At 30.4% G+C, this 5,743-nt stretch overlaps 1 long non-coding RNA gene across 1 annotated transcript in view; it reads left to right on the top strand.

Moving 5' to 3' along the window:
- Positions 1 to 5,044: 5,044 nt before the first annotated feature.
- LOC114076845 overlaps positions 5,045 to 5,743 on the top strand; it is a 1,611-nt gene continuing 912 nt past the window's right edge. The window contains exons 1-2 of the long non-coding RNA XR_003577924.1: positions 5,045 to 5,222; positions 5,368 to 5,438. This is a non-coding gene — a long non-coding RNA (uncharacterized LOC114076845). The remainder of the gene's footprint in view (positions 5,223 to 5,367; positions 5,439 to 5,743) is intronic.

Raw genomic sequence — 5,743 nt, 5'->3', positions numbered from 1 at the left:
ACCTTTGAAAATCTCTATTGCCAAGTGACAAAGACATTATGGGAAAGAATGTGTGACTGGATGGGAATCCAAAAAAATATTCACAACCAGAGAACGGAGATAGTTTGGATCAGTTAAATTGCGAAAAAGAAGGTAGGAGGTGCTGAGATAAAGACTAGTGTTTTTGTGATCATGGCATATATGATTTGGAGAGAAAGGAACAAGATCAAATTTTAACGAGGAAGACTCTGTGCTGACAAGGTCCTAAGAGAGATTTCAATGCATATTCATCCAAGAGGACAACACTAGGCTGGTTGGACATCTATTCTACAAACTCTAAATAAATATCCTTAGAATAGTAGTTTCCTTTCTACGCAAGTATATTCTTGTGTTGTTTTCTGTATGATTAGGTAGTAGAGTATTAGATTGAGAAGCAATTAGTCCATTAACTTTATTGCTTTGTAATGATCAATTTTGGTTATAAATGAAATTCCTTGTTATAAAGAAAAAAGAAATATTAATAGACAATTAAAAGATAAAATCACAAGTAATGACCGGATATGTTGTCATAATTAAATGACTTTTAAGGACATGAATAACCCTTAGTGAGGGGAAATTTGGTCACTGGAGGAGGTATAACGAAAATAATTTTTGTTGTCGTTAAAGGTTCTTAAATGATCGGAGGGCAATTTTGTCATTTTATAAATATTCTAGAATGTTTGTTTTTATGTTATGACATCAAAAAAGTGGTAATTGATTTATAATAACAATACAACCAAATATCTTTTCTTATATACATGTGTATCTTAATGATTTGACATTTAATTTGGATCCATATTTTCTATAGATTTTTTATTTCTTTTTTTTGTGTGCAGAATTTTAATTAAACCCAAAATATCTATTAAACAATGACATTTTAGTAATTTTATATTATTTAAGTGTGAAATAATAATTGTATAACTGATGACCAAAATGAAAATCTAGAAGAATCCATACATGTCTTTACTTTTGAAATTGACCCATAAAGATATTTTTATAATTGTGTTAAATTGAAGAGTTTCTATTAATTAACTTTTACAAACAATAATAAATGCTAAGCTTGTTTTGACAAGTTTTTGAAAGAAAATTTTGAACTAATTCAAAATAAAATGTGTTTGAATAGTTAATATTTTTGTTCCTAAAAATACTTTAAAAGAATTATTGCGTAAACATATTTTTAATATTTGTTACAGAATATGATCACTAAATTCGTATCTTAATTATTGAAATAATCTTTAAAATGACGTATCAAAATTTTTTAATTAATTTGAAGGTATATCAACATTTTATATATTCCTCGAATGCGAAATGTTGTAACTTATAATCTAATGCAATTCTCTATTTCCTTGCTGCATAGATTTTTTTTTGAATTAAAATTTCTCAATTTGGATTGTAAATGACGCATTTATGTCGTATGAACATTTGAAAAAGATTATTAAGTAATATATTGAAGTTGTTTTGTAACAAAAATAGTATAAAACATAGAAATCTCACATATTTTGTCACGACCCAAAAATGGGCGTGATGACACTCGTCTTATCCCAGCAAGACAAGTCAGCCTAACCCAATAATTTCAAAAAAATACAGAAATAAAATCGAAGTCTGATAACGATTAATAATACGGAAACCATTCAACTTAATTCAATTCCCAAGACCTGGTAGTCACGTGCACAAGCCTCTAATATGAATACTAGAATTGAAATAAAAATAAGAGTCTAACATGAAGTTGTCTTTCAAGTAAAAACAAAGTCATAAACTGTAGCAGGAAAAGTTCGCTGAGATGACAAGCAGCTACCTCACAATCCTCCACAAGATGCCTCGAAAATGAAGACAATGGAAGATATCACGATAATCCGGGCTCGTAACCTACAAAAATTTGTAGAAACAAGGGGTGAGTACCAAACCACGCGGTACCCAACAAGCAAACCTCTAAACTCAAGTTAAGAGAACAAAATACGGGTACTCCTTACATCTATCTGAACCTCCACACTACAAACAACTCACAGTTTACCAAACACACAACTCAATAACCACACTCTACTAGTTTACATATTCTCAGTAACAGCTAAATATTCAACAGTCACAATTTTCACAGAGAAACATTAACAAGATCAGCAAACCACGTATTCAAGTTTATCAATAATAAAAATGTGTAATGCCATGAGATGCAATGTCAAGTATAATGATGCATGTCTTTCCTAACGATACACACCCGATGTCTCTCAGTCTGGGACCCATGGGGGACATATCTGTCCATACATCTGTCGCGGCGCACGACACGACCCTCGATAATAGTAACCGTCGCGGCGCGCGATACGTCCCTCGAAATATAATATCCATCGCGACGCGTGATACGACCCTCGAAATGGTACATCATCATATCACATAACTCTTATCACAACCATGTTCAGATGCAGTGTGAATTACATACTAAAATAAAATTGAGGAGATAGCCATTTTGATAACAAAACACAATTTGCAACAAGGAATACAACACCAACAAATAAGCAATAAGTCTCCAAATCATTCTCAACACCACACAAGTAAATACACGAATTTCATACGCTTAACAAGAGTTTAGAAATCCACTTGCCTTAGCCAATCGAATAATCACTCTTGGACTTGAGCCTTCCCTTTCCGTTGAGCTTCCAAATCGATGCAATCTATGCAAGTATATATATTCACACTAAGGTTTCAAAACTATCAACACTCTCACTTTTATGTGTTTAACCTTGACCTAAAAATTCACCCACATTTATAATCAAGTTTGTAATTCTTGATGTCAATTAACATTTCAACTATCATAGATTTTGAAGTTTCAAGCCTAGGATTAAATTTCAATTAATTCCTTCCCAATATCATAATTCTAATGATATTCACTTGTACTGTACATATAATATTTAATTACACATGCCAACCTATCAAAACTTGAATCATAATATAATGACCAAAATATAAAATTTACACCACTGATTTTATTAGAACAGTACTAACGTAGAGCTGATTCCCTTTTTTTTTCTTCTGCCTGACACCTTTTATTGCAGTCCAATGATTGGCTATTATGACCAATCATTGGCTGCCATTAACAACAAGATACATCCCCAACAATATTTGCCCCATTCTTTCTACTTCTATTTTTTTTTCTTCTCTAAATTTATTTTGTTTATTAAAACTGATAGACCCACTAACTTATTATTAATAAATGACCTAGTAATAAAGAATTTTTCAATAAATTATCACTTTAACCCATTAACTATCAGTTAAGTCATTTATCTATANTGTAGTACTAGTTGTACAGTATATTTGGCCCTTTTTCGTTGATGAATAAAGGGCAAATTTTATGTATAGCAAATATAAAATTAAAAATTTTATACGCTGGCAAAGTTTTCTAAATTGCATTCCATAGCAAAATTATAATTTGCTACGGATGTGTTTTTTGTATAATTTATACATTTTAATTGTTCAAATTAAAAAGGACTGTAATTTCGGTTGGATGAAAAAAGGAAAAAAATCCCAGCAATCACGCGGATTCTGTTTCAGTATAATTTCGTTCCTTCTTCGTCTCCTTCAACCGAAAGAACTCCATTGTAGTCCGTTCAGAAAGTCAATCAAGCTATTGAAACTGTCAGTTTATACGAATTGTATAAGTATATGAAACTGTTGAATGCTTATACGAATCTGTCAGTTATGTAGATATACCTATTTAGTATTTTTTTGGTGAATTGTATAAGTGTATGAAACTGTTATATGTTTATACGAATTTGTCAATTATATACATATATCTCTTTAGTGTTTTTTCGTGAATTGTATATTTATATAAAGCTTTAATTTGTATATATAAAGGCTAAAACTATTGTATAAATGTATGAAATTGTTGTATGTTTATATGAATTTGTTAGTTCATATACATATACCTATTTAGTTATATACATATACCTAAGATAAATTATGCATTTATACAACTACAATTGTATAAGCAGAAAATATAAGAGATGAATCAATATAAACACAAAAACAGATACTAAGATAGATTATACATTTATAAAGCCACAATTGTATAAAACATGAATCAACACAAACACAAAACACATACTAAGATAGATTATACATTTATACAACCACAATTGTATAAACAGGCAGTATAATACATGAATCAACACAAAAATATAAATATAATATAAAATCGAAACATATAGACAATGATTATACAGATACCTTATGATGCTCGAATAACCTAGAACCAACAGCTTCATTTTTCTCATTGTGTACTGCATAAACGTCAATTTTAAGTTTCATTTTCTTACTTGACCCAGCAAAAATATCGGCAATGATCTTTCACACCTCCACCCACAAATCTAGTTGGCTCATTCCTCAATTTGGATTTGGTCTCTTCATGCTATTCGATTTGACATTGAACCTGAAATCTCCCCAAAATCTTGAGTTAGACTCAAGGAAAACGATGGGTGTTCAACATTATTTTCAACAAATAATGGTATACCTCTTGTGAATCTCTTTGATGGAGATTGGGCATCCACTGTTTGAACCAAAAAATCTGAATGGATTATGAAGTGAAGTGAAAAATTAGTTTGAGAAAATTGAAAAAAATTAACAAAAAATTGATAAATGAGATGAGTTTTTGGTGGTACCTGAAATTTTTGAAGTAGTTTTGAAAATGAAGAGGACGTGTTAGAGAAGTTTGAAATTTGAAATTGAATTTGTGGAGAATATTAGGGAGAAATTGAAGAAATGGAGAAGAGATTGTATATTATGAAGGGGAAAGAGAAAACTTCTATTTTTTTTTAGATATTTTATACAATTCAGTGGGGTCCTATAATAGCAAAGTGATTGAATTTTTGCTCATTAAAGGGAATATCTAAAAGGAAAGTTACTGCATTTAATTACATTTTTTAGTTTGTCATTATTTACAATTATCCCATGAATAAACACGTGTCGCACTTTTGCTTCACTTTGTGTACAATTTTTGCACTATCATCTCACAATTCTCTATAGATTTATCTCTTCTCCTCTGCTAAGCTTGGTCTATTTTCTCAACTCTTCTTTGTAGACCTCAACTCTTTAATGGTAAATCCATGTGTTACTGAGTGTCTTCTCTTTATGTAGACACTTTAAATCTCTGTAAAGCTTTCCTCAAGATTTTTTTTTTGTTTTGAATGCCATACCGAAGTATTTCTTCATGATTTCAGGTAAATTTACATGTTTCTCAATCTATCTAATCTGACCTATTTTCTCTTCAAGACTTATTATATTTATCAAGTCCCTGATTCTAATATTCAAGTGCTGTTTTGGGTATTTGTACTTCCTGTATTATGCTTCAACACAAAAACACAGGAGCAGAAAATTCAGCTTCGTTAATGCAAGTTCATCCATGGTTAGTTTATCCGATGAGCTTTATACTATGAGTAGGTACCTTCTCTTTGTGCTTTACTGCTTTTATAGTTTCTAAAGTGTCGGGTCTCTGGTCCATATATATTAATATATGGCTTTTCTATGTTCTTCACTCTTTTAAAGTGCATAATTTTTTTATTAATGGTGGATATGTTGCCACTCTTTATTTTGTTTTGTTTATTTATGTTCTTATGCTTTCACTTTATATTTTTCTGTAAGAGTTTGAAATATTTATTTAAATTTTGAAAATTGGGTTAATATCAAAATTCTCCAATCAAAAAATTAATATATGCATATGAATTCCCCCCCCCCCCCCCAA

The sequence above is a fragment of the Solanum pennellii genome, chromosome 1 (assembly GCF_001406875.1).
Source record: "Solanum pennellii chromosome 1, SPENNV200".
Classification (NCBI taxonomy): Eukaryota; Viridiplantae; Streptophyta; class Magnoliopsida; order Solanales; family Solanaceae; genus Solanum; species Solanum pennellii.
Note: the sequence above shows the minus strand (reverse complement) of the source record. Positions and strands in the feature narration are given on the sequence as shown.